Below are 21,523 nucleotides of genomic sequence, written 5' to 3'. Positions count from 1 at the left end.
AATACCCGCGACAAAAGTCCGGATAAATACAATCCCACTGCTAAGAATCCTGAGATCAGGATTGAATATCAGGAGAAAGAAAGATATATGACTAGTTCCATAAGTAATTTTAGTGCGCCCTGGATGGTTGATCATCTATTTACTCATACCATCAACCTGGCCTACGCATTTGAGGTGGGGAATATATATTCTATGTCAGAAGGGGACAGACAAAAGGGCGAGGACGGAAATGTCCGAGTCAACAGGGAACCGAGTGAAAAAGGTCTCTCGTCAAAACCGGCCGGTAAATACGATTCCACGGCTAAAAAGCATGATTTCAAAGCAAGAGGTTAAATCAGGCATGCACAAGAATATATTGTAAGTTGAAGTGTTTGTGCAAAGGAAGGAAAAATATCTGTAGTTATTAGTAACAAAATAGCAGAACTGAATGGTGATATAACTTTTGTTTGGTTGTTTATTGTTTTGCAAATATCGCTCTTGCTTAAGTCTTTCTCCACGAAAGTTTGCTTGCACTCCCGTCTGTCTTAATTTGTATTCTCGTGACATAGCCAAACCAAACTTTACCTATTATTGACTTTTCCCTTAGTTCTGAAGTTCCATTTCTTCCTATGAATCATAGTATAGTATTTGTTTAATTTTGCTGTGAGAAGATAAATGTGGAGCTGCATACAGGGTTACACAAAATATTGGACTTGGACAATAATAACGTCATGAGTGGACGGAGGCAAAATAAATGTTACAATTGGTATTATTGCATTGATTTGGAGTAGAGTCACATTCGAAGCCATCTTGAATTCCTGAATATTGCATATCATACAATATTCTTTTGAAAAATGTAAAAGGTTATGATTTTAGACTTTAACTTAGCCTCCTCGGTTCCAGCAATTTTTGGGTGTAGAAATGTTATGATCTAATATTATAGTTACATTCGGTTCTATATCCTGTTAGCCAATTTTCAGTTATTCTTTCTTAAATTTTTGTCATTTGTCCGCTGAGTGCATGTCGCTTATTAGCAACATGGGGACTCAGTGTATACATCATGTATAATTCGCATGTCGCCTATTGGCGGCAAGGGGTCCGAGGAGGTTAGACTTGAATATTACAACAAATGAGAATGTTAGCTCGTTTTTGACACGCCATCGGTTTCAGACAGAGTGTGCAATGTTGAAAAGTAAATTATAGATATTCAGTCAAGCGTCTACAGCATCCTCACTATTTATCGTAGGATCATGTTTCACATCTTGCTTTTTCACAATAGAACAGCCTTTCATATGGTAAACTCCATATCAAAAATTGTGACAACTAACGCCGTGCAGTTAGGCCACCCATTATATACCTTCTTATCTCATAATTGTGTCAGATAAAATGACCCCATTCTTTCCTCCTTTCTTCTTTCCCATTCTAAAATTAGCTAACAATATGAGCGCAATTCTTCTTTCAAACGATACATGTATTAGCATCGATAAAATGAAATAGCAAAACCGAGACGAAACAAGATTCATAGTTTCATGTAGGGAGAAAGGGAAACACCCTCAAAGAAAAATTTTAACCCAATGAGTGTCTATTACACAGAGATTCAGAACTGAGGCAGAGAGATTGAGAGAGAGAGAAGAGGAGAGAAGAAAAAGAAAAGGGAGGACAGGCAAAAATTGTGGAATTCAAACATAGTAACAAAAGAACCTAACGTTATAAAGTTCCGTTTCCAGAAATCCAACATTAGTATAGAAATAATGTTTGTTTTCACATATTTTTACAGAACTATTCGAATATATGAAGGGTGCTTTAAACATTTATTATGTCTTAATTGTTTTTATTAAATCGAATAATTAAGACACTACTTTAGTACCTAAAAAACGGATACTAGAAATCCAAAGGGTTAACAATCCACAAGAACTGTCGCGTGTTGAAACCCTCATATCGAATTATTAGTGGACTTCAGGTGGTGTTCTCAACAAACAAAAGTCAAGTCTGATGTGTATAAACCAGTGTTGGGTCAAATCAATTGAAATCAACTGCAATTGATCAATCAATTGAAAGTAATTGCTCTGAAAAATCATTGCGATTGATATCAATTGCAAGCAATTTCATTTTGTAATTGACAATTGATTTCAACTGCAATTGAATTCATTCTAAATTTGTAATTAAATTTTTGTCAATTGTTAATTGTTAATTGGTCACCAGGCAACTGAAACATTTAATTGTTAATTGTCAATCGCATAGGGTGCAATTATAATATTTAATTGTTAATTGCAATTGACAATTGAAGCTTGTAATTGTTAATTGTAGTATTTAATTGCAATTGAAATCAGGAGTTAAAACTGAAGATAAGAAGATGTGCGTATAGTGTGTTTTCCACTTGTTACTGTTTTACATATTTCAAATAAGGTACTTATAAGAAATGCTGCATAACTATCATGCCTTCGCCCCTGCGAAGAAAACCATGAATCTAATTATTTTAAAATACATTATGTTTATGGTTCTATCCCCTTCGAAAGAACTACATATGCCTGTCATGCATAAAATAGGGATCGGCACGAGCGAGTTCGAGCGAGTTTTCTTTAAAAGTGGACTCGACTCGAAGCATACATCTTTGGACTCGACTCGAAGCAGACGAATACGGAACGAGTTTCGAGTCGAGTCGAGCCAAAATCAGTCAATTCGAGCTATGTCCTTTGTGTAGTTGCAAGTACTCCTCTCTTCAAATATCCTACATAGACAATATAATTATCAATATTACTACTACTACTAGAAGAACTGATTATTATTATTACTCCGTGTATAAACATGGAATATAGGCGGTTTGTATCTCAATACTAAAAATTACTCGACTCGACTCGACCAGGTTTTTTTAGTCTTTTAATTATATGTTAGTGGACCTTCCCATTTTCGATGCACAATATATGGTAAGCCGACATTTGCGTTACTTCAATTAGAATTATTTATTTTAGTGATGCCGTGACAGCTGTTTTAGAACAATTAAATTTATAAAATTTACGGAAGGTGATGTGCATGTTGTCCTATTTTAGGACCACAGAAGTACATTCCTGAAACATTAACTTCTATTAGCACGAAATGAACTTTTTCAGAAAGTGTCTGTGTTAGAAAGTACTCCGTACGGGAAATTGCATTGAAATAGTATATTTTCATTCAGATCAAGACCTTTCAACAATATAGCCCACTTGTTCTTATTACACATATGGTCCCTTTGCATCAGTTCAAGTTTTGAGACACCACTCAAAAATCAAACTTTCTTCATTATATATATATATATATATATATATATATATATATATATATATATATATATATATATATTAGTTCCTTTGCAAAATGTTTCACATGATAGCATTATGGATATTATATAGGTCTGTGTGGAGTTGACTCGCTCCCTTTGCTTATGTATTCAGAAACTCACGTTTCGATTGAGCATTTGCTTCTTGTATTCAATCCAGCCAACCCTCCTCCTCCATCTCTCCTTGTCTAAAGCAGCTGTGACATATTATACTTTTTCCATTCAGACGGAAAAACATGAACCAGGTTTACAAGGTTTATATATTATTTGAAATATATAATCTCAATTGAACTCCTGAAATCTCAATTTAACACATCATCCGATGCCATACAATGATGAACATTTCCATAACATCGTCAGTCGGATGAAAACACTATATTACATTGTTGCTCTTATACAGCGTGAGGCAGCTAAAAGTACCACCTTAAACAGAGAAGAATCTAGAAGCATTAGCGATCTAACGTTTGCGAGAAACAGTAATAGCAGTAAGGGCTCGTAAAATGGAGGTATGATGTGATTCGAAAGAGAGCGACTAATGGGTTGAGTTGAGTTGATTTTGAGTTTAACGTCCCGTTCAGCAGCGAGGCTATATGAGACGTGGACCTACTGATTAACGTGGAATCCGAACCACAGGAGCTCCCGCCAGCGACTAATGGGTAATCTGAGACCAAGTTATATTTTGTTAAATGGAACGATATACATTAACATGTATAATGTAAAAGAGCATACGCAGAGAAATGCAACACCGTTTGTCCCATGTGTGTACTGCACATAGGAATAATGATATGACCATGCGAATAGATGTAATCAATATAACAAGTGTCCCTCATGACCATTATTACCACGGCATTACATACGTGTCAGGTGTCTGACAGAACTGTTTTGACGCAGAGCAAGTTTTGATTGCGGAGCCACGGAATCGTGTTAGTTCATAGCAGGCAGTGGTAGTTGTATGCGCGAAGTCTATGGTGTTTACGAACAGATGGTGCCAGGCAAGAGGTATAGCGTTGTCTGCAACGAATTGACCACGCATCTTCAATACGCTCCCATAACTCGTCAGATCTTCGTGGCGGATAGTTCAACCACGTTTCCTACAATGTTCTTGCAACAGAGGACTGCACATCTTCAATAGGGCTCAGACCTGCTCCAGGAGGAACCCAATCATCCGTTTCGGCATGAGCTTGTTTCTGCAAACATGTCCGAAACACATTTGAATTATATATCGAGCTATTGTCCTGTTGCAAAATATGATATGCCGTCACTTATATGAAATTTTATTTCCGGAAGCGTATCGCCCAGACGTTCCATATCCTTGTTGACGTTTACGTGACCAGGAATCATGTGTATTCCATCGAAATTTGTAGTCTTGCATATCCTTCCCCAGCAGTGGATTGTTACATGTACATTTGTTTTAACATGAACAACAAACACATTCAGAGGAATACCATTTTCCAGGGCGCTGATCCACACGATTGGCCCGAAGATTGCACCTGAAAATATTTTTTCTTCTGTAGAAACGACCTCGTCCCACACAGTTCAATATTTACCTGTGTAAATGCCAGACGTCAAAATCTGCTAGTCTGTTAACTGCTCCTTAACATCTGCCCTGTATAACATCAAAGCAACGAACACTCGGACAGATTGTCAACCTGTTGGACAGTCGTAGGAAATTGGTTTCCTCCGCGTAACTCAGGGCAAACATGTAAAGTTTCTGACGGCATTGGGAATCAACTTCTTGTTGTTTCCGGCAAATAGAACTCTTTGTCAATCAGTGCCTTTTTTACACTTATGTCCCGAGTTTCGCTTACTCTTATCTCCTCCCCCAACTCCGTGCTGTTGCACTATTAACGCCATACCTAGAGCCTGCTTCAATGTAGTTCATGCTCGCATGGTCAACTAAAGCAATTATGCTGCTTTTAACATAAACTTGGTAATAAGCTATTTTCATACATGAAGCTAAATGGTAGCTGTAATTAGGTGTTTGAACGGAAGGTCCTCCACATGACGTCACACAAGGCGGGGTTTCCTCCCACTGTGCGGGGCGCGGTAACGTACGCCCGCTACTGGATATTCATGAATTTAAAGAAACCTACTGTCGTGATTGATAGTTTCCATAGCTTTCACAAGAACCATCTTCTTAGGTTGCAGTCTTTAGACAAGGGAGAGAATGCAAATAAAGGCGTTTATAAAGCTATAGCAAATATTTTGTGATTTTTTACACTCAGGCTCAGAAAGGCATTTCAAAACAAACGAATAAAAAAGGTCTCTAGAGCTGTAAACCTTGAAAATATAGTTCCTGTTTATTCTCCGTCTGAATGGAAAGAGTATATTACGTTGCACACTGGCCTACACAAGGAAAATTAGATCTTTCAGCATTACGTCCAACGTTATTACGGCTAGGATAAAGGAGACAGTGATGATGAGAAATGAATGATATCGTGGAATGAATAAAGTGGGAGGAAACCTGAGAACCCCGAGAAAACCCACGAACATGACGTTTGTCCATTACAAAGCCCACTTTCTGCAAGCTGGGATTAAAATAGGGACACCACGCACCAAGGTTGAACCCGTACCACTGAGCTACTGTGCCCCCTTTACACAAAGAGATGTGGGGGAAGAGGATAAGTTAAATTGAATACCAAACCAACTAGACGGTCGAGACGTGTGTTTCTTAATACATAAGCTAGCGGGGCAAGAGTTAGTCATTAATTTGGATTTAAAACTTTTGTAACGATTTCTAAGCAAGGAACAGTACTTATAAACAGACCTAACTAAAAATATCAGTAAAATAAAACAGTTGAAAACTCCTCTTATTTCAAAAGAAACAGAAGAATACTTCTCCATATAAATCAATGGACTCAAGAAGAAAAATGGTGGAGGTATTCAAGACCCTTAATAATTTGTTCTTTGTCGTTAATCCTTGGTTGAGGAATTATTGATATCGACTTTGTATATTCTCCTTTAGTGCCAAAATCTTAACGGAATGTTTATTATTATTATTATTATTATTATTATTATTATTATTATTATTATTGATACTATAACTTCTACTTGTAACAGTTGTCGTAACTAACATGGGAAAGGCACATTTATTTTCTTTACACGCTGTACTGGTCACAACATAATGCGACGGCTTTGTCAACCGTCGGTCTCTGCTACAAGTTGATTTCATAGTTAAGATGACTGATGCGGTCTGGCACGTTATTTCATTTCGTATGGCTCACATACAGGACGATTCGAGTCTGAATTTTAATTTTTTTCTACTGGTTTTAACTGCACATATTTCCCAGAGGCAAATTCTCTTGTTCGTTTGTATACGTTTTTGCAAAGTTTTAGATTGGCAACACAGCGTAAATACTGCAACAAACGTTTATGATTGGTATGCGGATTATCATAACCTAAAAACCAAGTTTTTCGTTTGGCAAAGCAAACCGGAACGGAATGAGGCGCTCTTTTGATATTTGCTAATGAGATATTTAAGCAAAATGATAAACACTACGGGCTGTATGTAAAGTCGTCATGAAGTATGATTAGCTTCATACTAAAGGCCTGACTACCGAAAAAAAAAGTACGTTGATCCAACTCTTTAGTATGGCACCAATTACGCGTCAGAAGGACTTTGCATAAGACATTTCAGGTTTAAACTTTATTTTTATTTTATTTTTTTTATATTTGCAATTGTTTTTCTTCTTGACAGATTGGTAACGCAATATGTAAGAGATAAGCGAAGAATCATGGACAATATTCCATATCAGTCTCTGCAAAATTTGCGAATCACGACCAAACAAGAACAAAGCGTAAACCAATAATAATTGCAATGCTGCTTACCGCAAACTAAAACCCAAATTTTGCGTTGCTGTAAAAAATGAGGCTTTAAGTGTAAACGTTTAGTTTTGATAACCAATTTTTAGCAAAGATATACGAAAAGTTTGCAACAATTGTCATGATGTATTGATAGACCGGATGTTCTCCAGTGTGTACGTTTTAACTGATATATGCAAAAATGATGAAATCGCATGTTTCCCCACAAGATGACAGAGAAAACAACTGCCATTACACATTGTACCAGAATGTGGAACATGTATGTAGGTGTGGTTACATGTTTCCCCGATAGCACAGTGTTGTTTGCGGAAGTTGCATGACGTACTTCCATTCCCCGATAACAAAATTTTCAAAAGGTTATTACCACGGATACATGGTTTCACACACGTGATCTTTGATATCCTAATTATCGAGCTTTTCACGGTAATGTCAGGTTTGCAGCTCATTTTTCTCTTTTCCGAGCTTGCAAAAGGTATAACAACCAGATGCACTCGGTTACCCGAAAAGAGTAATGAATTGAGGGTCCCGCAATTTTCACACTGCCAACTATAGTGTGTTTTAGTATATGGAAGGAAGCTGGCAATAATAATACTAAATTAAAATACATCCTATTGCATACCTTACCATGAATCGTAATTAAGCAAATAGTACAATTATGCATTTTTTCGTATACACTAGCAAGACGTTACTTTATGTACCACTATAGTAGCCGAGTTAATAGAACATTAAAAACGTACTACATACCAAATATATCAAGATGATCCTTTGTTATTGTTAGTGTCCTTATCGATTTGCCTCCTTCAAAAGTGGCCAAAAAATGAGATGCGAATGGATATCTTCCTGCTCCGATGGTTCTGAATCTAAATAAAAGAAATGCCAATAGTAATTTATATTAATTTTGCTTACTGCTGTACGTCTTCATGTTTATCAAAATCATTAGTTTCTATCTGACAAAGTGAACGTATATTTATGGACGGACTCAGGGTAAAAGGTAACAAGTCATTTTTATTCATTTTTCAAGGAGAACCAAAAAACTAATTGTAGTATAGTAAAAACACCTAAAGAAATCATTTAAAAATCTTGAAATTTTTGCACGAAACATATTGTAAAAATTTCAGATTTTTAAATTATTTCTTTCGGTGTTTTTACTATGATCCAATTAGTTTTTTGGTTCTCCTTGAAAAATGAATAAAAGTGACGTGTTACCTTTTACCCTGAGTCCGTCCATATATATACCGTAGATGCGGGCTACTTGGACCCAATTTTGCAATAAATTCGTTCTTTCGGCCTGCCTGTTTTCATCCACGAAAACTCGAAAGTTATTGTCATGACCCATATTAAGTTGAACTACAGGCTTTATTGTACATATCGAATACACTTTTAGTTACATATATTGAAAACAAAGCACAGGCGATTATTGTAAAAAAATGGGTCCAAGTAATACTCGCGTTCGGGCTACTTGAACCCACCCCCATATTTTCCTAGAGAAAACCATTGAAATCTGCTCTGAGACTAAGTAGGACGTAGGTGTTCCAAGAACAACACTTTTTATTTACTGCAAACCACAAAGAGAACATGTTAAGAGGTACTATCAAATATAATGACTGTAATAGCTGATTACGTTTTCTTCTACACCTGCACGAGCCCTATCTATATTAGCAGCGAATCTAGTCGTTGATTGGAGGTGCAGTTTCTAAAATAACTTCACCCAATCTCGACTGGGAAGATTGTCTTAGAAAGCACTGACAGTTCTCTCATGCATGGCTAAATAGGACTTCACAATAAATCTGAAATCAAGTTAATTAACGAGGAATCCGAAATCACAAACTTTATCAAGATGACTAGCGAAGGCTAATTCTTCTTCAGTGAACACTTTCAGATGGGCCGGATTCTACCTTGACCTGTTCTTTAATCTTCTTTCTATGGTGGAATGACTTATCTTGAAGTGAGCTTCCGTTACTTTTTGCGACATTTTCCCAGACTGAATTGCCGGTAAACATTCTTCAAGCTGTTATGAAAAATCAGCATATTTTCGACCTGCAGGCAATCTTTTATATTAATGTACCATTTTGTACCGGTATCCTTAAGGAAACAATGAAATGTCCTTACTTGTGTGGCACGTGACAACAGACCTTTATTTTTCATTGATAAAGATAACAAAGGATGGGGTGGGATAAAGATAGCAAAAGATGTGGTGGGACAAAATATCCATGTTTTCCAGGTCATATGTATACACTTCATAAATAATGCAATTACGCACATATCTTATTGTATATGAAAAAGTTTACCATGTCAATTTCATTAGCATATATATAACTACTTATGTGTTTACTTAGCATTAGTTCCACTTCCTTGCAAATAGTGTCTACACATAAAAGTTTGGCGGCAATAAATACACTCTTTTCGTCAACGACCTTTATCACCAATGCTGCTCAATCGTAGCCTACCAAAGAACTAGTTTCAATATGTGTACGTCTGCATTATGATCCCATCTAACGGATCTAACTCTGAACACATTAATTATTACATTGCATATGGGACTTTAAACGAGTTTTTAGTATGGGTCCAAGTAGCACCTTAAGGGCCCAAGTAGCCCGCAATTACGGTATATATATATATATTTATATATATATGCACTTGTATGTGTGAATAATCATACAATGGAAAACAATATCCGTTTAGCAAAATGTTGTTTTTTCTACCTTTCACTGAGCTATATAACAAATTATTTTGAGTTCTTTATCATTGTTACCGGCTTTTCTTTAACTTTCCCTTGTATATATTGAGCCTGACGAGAGTAAAGTTTAGATGTGAGTTACAAATTTTATTGAATGCAGTTCGTCTTCCATTGACATTAAACCTTACTCTGATTATTTAGTACCATTTAGTACCATTTTAATTACATTTAAAACAATTTTTTAAGTAGTGGCGTTTATTTTCTATACACGGAATACGAAGAGAACATGAGCTCGTCGTGTAGTAAGGTTTCTATACTTGAAGGGTTAAAGAGCTTAGAAAATTCACGTTGTAATATGTCCAGTGTGAACAAGTCAGTGAAGAGGAAACTGAAAAGCGTGATAAGCAGATCCGTGTTAGACTTTAACATGTAGAACATGTACAACATGTACATTACACCAGCTATTGTACATAATACGAGACTTGTATGTTACTCAATACTGCGTGTGATCACCAGAGTGGTTAAAGTAATGCATATAATTCTTCTTGCCTAAATTTTCAAGTAGATTTCAATTGTGGCATTTAAAGCTAAGAAAAAAGAAAACATTGTCGGAAAGAAATATTTTAACTTTTTCACTTAAGTACTCTCCACTCTATAATTTCCTATTTATTGATTTTATTCATCTCCCAACGTATCTTTGATCTTTAGGATTCGACATTAAAGCTGAACCAAGATGCCAAACACCTTCAGCTACAGCGCTGCATCAGGCGATCAATTAACACATACGTTGTTTGTTTAAGACTAATAGCAGTATGTTTCACTATTTCTAAGAACTTCGACATTCCTAAATTAGAGAAAAGCAAATAAGGAGTGATGGGATAAGTTTGAACATTAAATTTTAATATTTGTAATTAAATGTAAACAGCGACTTCAAATTTTACAAGAAAGTTTATTGTGTTCTAACACATAAAAACTTGTGATAATTCCCACTTTGGTGCAGTTCCACTGTATCGTATTATGTTAGGACATTTCTACCCTTATAAGTTTCTTCTCTGTTTCCAGTTGTTGCAGAGACATGAAATAAGTACTAATATTATAAATTATGTTACTACTAATTATTTGCAATTTTATTTTGATACTTTCCTGATCTACAATTAATCTCCCTCAGAATTTCTATAATTGAATAACCCCTGTAGGATCATTAAAGTTTTAATTGAACAAGTAGAGCAAAACTAGTCACAAATGATATCAAATGAAGGCAAGGGAAGTCCTTATGCAACTTTCTCTATAAAGGCACCCTCTTTTTATATTTTTAAAATTCTAGCCGTCAAGTAAGTAGGCCCCTAGCCACGTGACGCAATATGGTGTTCAATCCACACATTTCTACATTCCAACATTCTTAAATATTAATTGTTTGGGTATTTACGAAAGTTGTCATCATCATCATCAACATCATAGGTATTCTGCCTTTATTGGGAGGTCACTTGCCGCAGCTTAGAAGCTACGAAAGGTGTATTACTGTTTATTTAGATTGTATATTATCCAAAGTAACGCATTATTTTTAGATTTTGGTTATATTGAATTATATATGTGTAATTAGAAAATAACGTGGGTTCCTGTCAGCACGGCATGGCGCGTCCTCTGGTTGCGGATCGACGAGACGGCCTGCATATATTGAGCTTAGCTGCGAATATACTGAATAAGCAGTCGCGGACAGCCGACTAGGACTGGTTCTCCAGCTTGGGGGTTTAGGTAGGGCTCACAACCTCATCCTTTAAAAAAAGCAATTGTTCAGAAATATTCACAAAAGCCTCGGCAAGCACTGATAGCTTGGCACGAACTCAGCAAAAGAAAATGGACATGAGATTTGGTCTTTATAGGGCAGGCGCGTTAAAATCCGTATCGAGCGAGTCAAAGGAAATCAGGATAGATGTAGTAGGAGCTCAGGAAGTTAGGTGGGAAGGAAATGGATCTGTGAATTCGAGAAATTTAAGTTCTTTTACGGGGATGGAAATAAAAATCACAAGTTAGGAACAGGGTTTTTCGTCGATAAACGTATATTACCAGCAACTAAACGCGTTGAATTTATTACTGACAGACTTTCTTTTACTACTCTTAAGGGACGGTGGTATGATATTATTCTTTTAAATATACATGCCCCAACTGGAAATAAGGATGACAATATAAAAGACAGTTTTTACGAAGAAGTCGAACGGACATTTGACCAACTCCCGCTATACTATATGAAAAATCCATTAGGGGATTTCAATGCGAAGGTAGGACGAGAGGATATTTTCAAACCGATTATAGCGAACGAAAGTCTGCAACAGGAAACTAATGACAAGGTGTTAGACTCGTGAACTTTGCAACATCCAAAAACCTAATCGTGAAGAGTACAAAATTCCCACATCGCGACGTTCATAAATCCCCTTGGACATCACCAGACGGAAAAACACATAATCAAATTGATCACGTTTTAGTAGATAGAAGAAGGCAATCTAGCATAATTGATGTCCGGTCGTTTAGAGGGGCTGACTGTGACACTGATCACCGCCTGGTAGCAGCGATAATACGATAGAGGTTATCGTTGAATAAAGGTAATATTTGTAATTGCTGGTTCTTAATAAATATCTCTTGAGCCACAATATCTATACCAGAACATTGAAACGGAAATATTATTTATTTATACCTTAGTTTAATATTCCTATTACAAACCATTTTTTCTTGAACATCAATTCTTCTGAGAACTTCGTAATTTCACTCTAAAACCTCTCTTATTCATTTTTCCATTTACTGTAACTAAGGAGCAATAATAATCTTTACAATTTCCTTTTTCTTTTTCTTTACAAAACATGTTCCGTTGTCGCACCTCTGATCGTCTTTCTAAGACCGTTACAGGTAAATAATAGTACAACAGTACAACACATACAACATACCGTTGTATCTGGCGTCACGAACATGGATTTCATTTATTTATTAACAATAAATGAAAAGAATCCTGGACCGTACAAGAATACACATTTTGAACAACCCTTGTATATATATATATAAGATTACATTTTATATCAATATCATATATTAATCGCATAATTAAGCCTATTCTTTGGCCTCACATTATAATATAAATAACAAGGTACATCAACAGAAAAATAACTATAATAATACGGTCCACAATTATTTGTACATTCATTGGGATATATTTAATATAATGTATATAGTTTAATTCATGAAATTTAGCATAACTGTGAAGAGTTAATTATAAATATTTTCTATTAAAATTAATCCATTTTTTCTTTTAAATAACATAACATTAAAACGTTAGTAGGATGTAAACACGGAATAAACATTCTACGTGAATATACATATAGAACACATAAAGTGATTATGCAGTAATTGTAACGTTACGAACGCAATAAAACAATATAGCATACATTAGTATTGAAGAAAATAATTGTTACACTAGAAAAATAGTTGAAAATAAAATAACAAGAGGAAAAATACAATAACTAAATTATATAACTATAAAATACTGTGTTTATCTCATTTGAGATTAAATTCCCTCTTTATACATTTTATATTAACCCAGGAGGGACTACATTTTTGACTAAGTCCATCCATTTCTTTCTAGTATTTTCGGTAGGTTCCATAATTTTATTTCATTGATATTTCGTAATATTTCACAAATTACATATATTTTTAACGTACATTTTAATAATAAATTGAATAAAGAACACATTAACCATAGACGTAAGCAAAGGTCGATCTAATACAAATCTGTCGGACGCCTTTTTAATGGTTCAAGTTATTCGTTCAAATGGCGCATTTAAGCAACATTGGATTGCACAATCTATAGTACTTCTTTGTCTTTCACAGGATGTTACCATACTTTGATTCCTATTTACTAAATTCCTGCCATTTGCAAAACGATTTTGTGCAAAATTATGGTAATTGTTATTACTTCGATTATAATTTCGGTGATTATTTCTGAAATTCCTATTACTATTTCTACCATTAGGTTGAGTTGAATTACCGGTATTATTTAGATTACACGCTCGTTCATTATAACGATGATTGCCATTTCCTAGTGTGTGGGAGCTATTTCCATTCTGTACACTTATATTGCGAACCTGAGCATAATTAATAGGATTGCGGCTAACATTACCCTGACCTCTATTGGGATTTTTATTGTTCTTCTGCATCAAATATTGACTCTCAAAGTTCTGCACTAGCATGACCATATGACTAAAATTGACACATTGTGCAGACATTAACATTTGTTGCAATCGGAACGGCAATAGGATGCGAATTGAAGCAATTATACGCGATTCAGGATGATTAGGATTTAGAGCTTTTAATTCATTATATGTCGATACTACAAATTCCGTGACATTCTTGTGGCTTCGAGGATCGAAAACTGGTACGTAATAAAGCATCTCTGTTGGCAAGCATAAAGTCGTTTTCATAATTGGATAATAAAGCAGCTTTAAAATCTGAATAAGCATGAAGATTTTCTCGGATTGCTTTGAACCACGTTAAACATGGAGGTTGTAGGACGTGCGGAAATATCTTCAAGAATTTTGACTCTTTTATTCCTATTAAGTCACATTCGTCCTCAAACTTCTCGATAAATACCCGTGTAGGAATACGAGGGCTGTCTAAAAAGTATCCGACCTTTGGCCAGAAAAATAGTTGCGAATACCTCACAGATATGGGACCCTAATCCCCTTCAAAGTAGGCCCCTTGTGCTTCCACACACTTAGCCCACCGATCCTTCCACTGCTGGAAACACCGCTGGAAGTCTTCTTTTGGAATGTTGTTCAGCTCCGTCGTCGTGTTCCGCATTATGTCTTCTCTACTCTCAAAACGGGATCCCTTCAGAGGCGTCTTCAATTTTGGAAACAACCAGAAGTCACAAGGAGCCAGGTCTGGAGAGTAGGGGGGTTGGCGAACGGTTGTAATTCCATGTTTGGCTAAGAACGTGTGAATCGATTGGGATGAATGTGCTGGGGCGTTGTCATGATGGACGTGCCAGTTCTTCGCTGTCCACATGTCTGGTCTTTTGCGCCGGACTGCGTCACGGAGTCGCCTGAGAACATCTTGATAGTACTCCTTTGTCACTGTTTGTCCTTCCGGTGCGTTCTCGTGATGCACAATTCCACGGGCATCGAAGAAAACAGTCAGCAACACCTTGATTTTGCTTCGTACCTGCCACGCTTTCTTCGGCCTTGGAGAATCGGGATGCTTCCATTGAGACGATTGTTGTTTTGTTTCTGGGTCGTACCCGTACACCCATGACTCATCTCCAGTTATTACGGTATTCAGATACCCAGGATCAGTGTTGGTGGTGTCCAGAAGGTCCTGTGCAACGTCAAAACGGGTGTCTTTTTGTTCCTCAGACAACAACTTGGGTACAAATTTAGCAGCCACTCGTTTCATGTTCAAATCGTCACGCAAAATTGCATGTGCAGAATCTTTACTCACTCCAACATCTCCGGTAATCTCCCGCACTGCCAAACGGCGATTTGCCATCACCAAATTTCGCACCCGCTCAACAACAGCTGCATTCCGAGCAGTTTGGGGCCTGCCGCTACGCTACTCACTCTCGACTGATGTGCGGCCATCTTTGAATCTGTTGAACCATTGTTTAATTTGTGTTACACCCATCGGATCTTCTCCAAACACCTGCTGAATCTTACGAATTGTTTGGCTTTGAGAATCACCCAGCCTTTGACAGAATTTGATGCAGTATCTTTGCTCAATTCGTTCAGTCATCTTGCGAGAAACACTAAATCCGACGAACACTACCAACAGCACCTCACTTCGCGACCACCAGCTCACGACTGGCACACGCGAACACGGTGAAAAAATTCAAGCATGCGCATTAAGGTTCCTCCTTCCACCGTGCACGGTGGCGCCACCTGAGAATCACTACTTTGCGTGGAAAAAATTAAGGTCTGATACTTTTTAGACAGGCCTCGTATCATCAGGTCCACCGCTAAATTTGGTCAATGATTTTACCTCGCTAAATCGCAAAGGTTTGTCATTATTATGGGATTTTAAATATTTACCATAATATTTTGAATTCCTATAGGATGAATATTTCCTTCTTCTTCCAACTTCGGTACTTCCTTCACTATATCCCGAAGACTCACTATCCTCCAAAACTCGATGAGGTGTTACTGGTTTTGGTTCCTTAAAAGGAGACTGATTTCTATATCCACCATCATGAGGGATTACTGGTTCTAATCCATTATACGCAGCCTGATTTCTATGTCCACTGTGGGATTGATGTCTATGTTCACCGTCGTGTTCTTCCTTAGTAGCATGGTACCACTCTTAGAAACGATTCATATCCTCTCGAAGTTCTCGGATGTGAAGGGTGTGTTCGTTAATTACCGATTCCATTGCTTTAACCACATCCTGCATCTCAGTATAATTTTGGGATACTCGTTCCATCTTTTGGTCATACTGCTTAAATCTCGTCGAAATTTCTTCCTCCAATTGACCTTCTATTTTGCATTGTAATTGATCCATTTTATCTTCCAGTCGTTCCTCAATTTTAAGTTGCAATTGCTTCAGGGAGTCCTCCAATTGTTGATGGGTTACATTCTGGAATTTCTCAAATTGTTGTTGAGTAAAACTTTTTTGTTGGAACTCCTCAAATTGTTGTTGAATAACCATTTTTTGTTGGAACTCCTCAAACTGCTTCTCAAACCGCTGATGAGTCACCATATTTTGATGGAACTCCTGTTGATTCTGTTGAAGTTGGTTCATTGGACATGCTATCTGCTTTAAAAGATCTGTCACGGTTTCAGGAGCAGGACTACCATTTTGCATAGGTCTGTCTTGGATACCTTCAGTTTCCGACATACCTCGGTTTATTCGTTTACCACTTCTTAGTATAGTAACAAAAATATTGGGCTCAATTGTGTTCGTTGTTACTCTACTTCGGAACGATACACTAAGTTCCGGTATGAAGGCACCATATAATTATGTAACTGCTGGTTCTTAATAAATATCTCTTGAGCCACAATATCTATAACAGAACATTGAAACGTAAATATTCTTTATTTATACCTTCGTTTAATATTCCTATTACAAACCATTAATTTCTTGAACATCAATTCTTCTGAGAACTTCGCAATATTTCACTCTACAACCTCTCTTATTTATTTTTCCATTTACTGTAACTAAGGAGCAATAATAATCTTTACAATTTCCTTTTTCTTTTTCTTTACAAAATATGTTCCGTTGTCGCACCTCTGATCGTCTTTCTAAGACCGGTACAGGTAATTAATAGTACAACAGTACAACACATACAACATTACGTTGTATATTCATCGTAATAAAAAGGAGAGATTCAATTTAAAGAAATTAGAGGAGAGCCAGATAAGAGAGAAATACCAGATTGAAGTTTCGAATATATTCTCGGCTTTAGAAGATTCGGAGTGCACTATTGTTGAGGATACCTGGATTGAAATTAGAGATAGCATTAAAATCTCAGCAAAAAAATTGGGACACGCGGAAATATTTAGGAACGAACCATGGGTCGACCAATAATGCATGAAGCTAGCAGAGAAGAGAAAACAGGCAAAATTACGCTGGCTACAAAATCCGAATGAAATAAATACACAATCTTTCGCAGATATCAGGCGCGAAACTTCCAAAATTTTTAGAACATAGAAACGCAATTTTCTGAAAGCTAAAATTAAGGAACTTGAAGATAATAGTAAAAATTAAAATATCCGCGACATTTATAAGGGAATCAACGAATTTAAGAAAGGCTATCAACCTCGTGCTTATATAAAAAAGAAATGTTACTTTACAGTTCTCACTGATACGGATAGCCTCTTAAATAGATGGACAGATTTCTTTGACGATTTGCTTAACATGCAACCAAAAACTAGTATGCGTTGAGAAAAGGAGATACACACCGCAGAACCGTATATTCCAGAACCCAACCGAATAGAAGTAGAAATCGCTATAAAGAAATTAAAGAAACACAAATCTCCGGGTGTAGATGAAATTCCGGCTGAGTTAATTTTAGCTGGATGCGAAAAATTGTGGAACAAGGTACACAAACTCATTCTCCTTATCTAGAACAAGGAAGAATTGCCACAAGAGTGGAAAGAATCAATCATTGTTCTAATTCACAAGAAAGGCCACAAAACTGACTGTAATAATTATCGAGGCATTTCTCTTCTGTCAACATCCTATAAAATCCTTTCAAATATTCTATTAGCAAGACTGCCCCCATTCGCAGATGAAATTATTGGAGATTACACGAAATCGATCAACTATCGACCAAATATTTACCATTCGATAAATACTCGAAAAAAGTGGGAATACAATACCCCGGAAGATCAACAATTTATGGATTTTAGAAAGGCGTACGACTCGGTTAGGAGAGAAACATTATACAACGTTCGGGTAGGAAAATTTTTGTCCACCAGCTTTCACGTCGAAAATGGCCTGAAACAAGAAGATGCGTTGTCGCCATTATTATTTAACTTCGTTCTGGAATACGCTATAAGAAAATTCAAAGATAGCAACCAGGGCCTACAATTGAACGGTATTCACCAGGTTATGGCATATGCTGATGATGTAAATTTAATAGGGAATGATAGGAGATCAATAGAAAGACATATGGTGATGGCATATGCTGATGATGTAAATTTAATAGGAATGATAGGAGATCAATAGAAAGAAATTCAGAGATCTTATTAAACGCTTGCAGAGACATGGATTTAGAAGTAAATGCAGAGAAAACTAAATACATGGAAGTGTGTCGGTGCCAGAATACAACAAATTATAGATGTGTTAAAATATTAAATAATACTTTTGATAAAGTAGATAGTTTCAAATATATACGATCAATATTAACGGAGGAAAATCATATTCACGGAGAAATTAAATGTCGATTAAAAGCAGGGAATTCGTAATACTATTCGGTTCAAAATCTGTTGTCGTCGCGAATTCTGTCGAGGAATTTGAAGCTTAAAATATATAAAACGATAAACATGCCTGTTGTTCTGTTTGTTTGCGAAACATGGTCCCTTACTCTGAGGGAAGAACATAGACTGAAAGTATTTGAGAACAACATCCTGAGACTTATATTCGGACCCAATAGAAACGGGAATGAGAAATGGCGGAAACTTCATAACGAGGAACTACATAATTTATATGGTTTACCCAACATTGTTAGGGTCGTCAAGTCTAGGAGGCTTAGGTGGGCGGGCCATGTAGCTAGAATGGAAGAAAGTAAAAACGCTTTCAAAGTCTTAACTGGAAGACCAATCGGAAAACGACCATTCGGAAGATCTAGGCGTAGATGGGAGAACAATATTAAGATGGATCTCGCAGAGATTGGAATACAAAGTAGAAACTGGATGCAGTTAGCTAAGGATAGAAGTCAGTGGAGAGGTTTTGTGAACGCGGCATTGAACCTCCGGGTTCCATAGGCCATAGATTTAGTTAGTTAGTAATTGAAAAAAATACTTGTTCCTCATTTTTTGGAAATTTAAATATCAATAGTTATAGGTGTTCGTGTTTGACGTCATATGGTAGCTTTAATTACCGAATCACATTTAAATATCGACCAGAAAATGCCCATTTGTGTTCCTGTTAATCGTGTTGAAAGTTACTATTCGAATATGACCGTTAGCCGATCATGACGATATACATCGTAAATGTGAAATTCTAACTGTAGGGCACTAAGGCATTTTAGGCGGAAGGTCGTAAATTAGTTTGTTTAGTTAGAGCCTGTAAAATATTGTGCCATATATGGCTTGTCAACTTGTTCATGTACAGGCAATCTTTAAACATTAATGCATTGTGAACTCCAAATACTGCGTCGGAAAATGCAGATAGCTATCCTCCCAATCGAATATGAATTTCTACCTTATTTATGTCATTTTCTGAGATTGGTTTTATTAATGTTTCCGTTTGTAGACATTTTGATATTTGTAATTCAATCTTAGTGGATTGCAAACTCATGGACATTGAATGTTAAGAGATTTTTATAGCTCTATCAGAGTGAAACAGAACTTAATATTTGTACAAGTTCAGTACTGAGCTGTCAAGTAAAGTCAGCACATCGTCCAAAGTTTTGGAAAGAAACTCAATGCCGTTTTAATCTTTGAGACAAATTCTTCAAGCTATTGTATATGGAAGACTTACAACTGTATTGCTAAATTATAGCGTCTAGGTATCGGCTCATCATGGACTTCCCATTCTCTAAAATATTCAATCGTTTATCAAATGTTAAGTATACTTGTATTCGTGTTCATGCTTTATAAAGATGTACAAGAAATTTAGATGTCAATTACAATTAAAACCTTCATATGGGTAGACAAATGATACAAATTGTTTACTTAGATTTGCGTGATGTTAATTACATAATATGAACTGTTACGCAGTCGTAAATAACTTCACCAGTTCATAATAGTTCATTAAGGAATATGTAATGGAATGATTAAAAATATTTAGATATGTATATATACATCATTTTATTTTTGTAATAAAAATCTACCGGTTTAAAATTATATCATTTCATAATACTGTATGCATTGATATTGATTATTGTAAGTCAGATTAATGAACAGTTTGCATTCGTAAATGAACTGCAAAAATGCAAAAGTTATTCTTTCGTAAAAAATAGTAAGTTTAGTTTAGTTATTGTTTTATGAATTTACAGTCAGAGGAGAGAAATCTTAGCTCTTTTCAAAGTGCTTACTCAGGAAGAACTCACCTCCCCTCCAATAAAAATTTAATTTATTTTTGTTAAAGTTAATATAGAGAAGAGAAACCTTAAAACAATTCGACTTGATTCAGCAAAACTTTAATTTCAGCAAACATTTATTTTACATATATAGAGGGAGGGTTGAATGAGAGGGAGAGGAAGACAAACCTTATAGTTTGATTTGATTTATTGTTTATTGATGTCAATGACAATCAAGTGATGATGTCTTATTTCAAATTTTGAGCTTAAAAACTGGTCCTAGGAAAATATGTTTTCACACGTAAAAACTAAAACCGTTACAGTTTTTCTTATTTGTTTAATTAATAATTCAGTCTATGGACAGAAGTAGATAGCTTTGGCCATCAACAAGAATTCCGTGAAAGTAGATAGCAATGACTTTCAATACAAAATTACCATAGTTTAGGGCACACACGACATTTGTGGTCACGTAGCATCAATGTATCCTAAATATTTTTACATACAGGATAATTATGAAGTTACCACTTGGCAAATGGTAAGATTACGTGTTGTTTGCCAGGGTATAGTTTGCCACGACTCGATGTTCGTGTTGTTTCCCACGGTATTGTTCTCTCTGATACATAATCTACATCATAATCGTGAAGATTTTTACAAAATCGACTCATAAACTAAGGGTTACCAGATAACTATATTATAATAATCAAACAAATTGTATTTATAAACAGAATACATACAACACAAACGATCCCAAACACATTATTTGCTTCCTACTTCTATTCCGTAACAATAATTTTGAGTATTCATTAAACATAGTTCTGCAAAGGGATTTTAGGAAAGTTTTAATTTATTCTCAGAATTTAAATTATATCTGAATTTTTCGTAAGCCATTTTAGTGGATTTATATTTTGGTTGTTTACCATTAGACAGCACAATTGTTTATTAATTTATGTTTTAACCTTTATAGGATTTCAATTTTTGAGATAAATTTTAGACTTTCACTCAAACAGCTACA

This window comes from Thermobia domestica, chromosome 14 (assembly GCF_964235325.1).
Source record: "Thermobia domestica chromosome 14, izTheDome1.hap1.1, whole genome shotgun sequence".
NCBI lineage: Eukaryota > Metazoa > Arthropoda > Insecta > Zygentoma > Lepismatidae > Thermobia > Thermobia domestica.
This window is presented reverse-complemented; position numbering follows the sequence as displayed.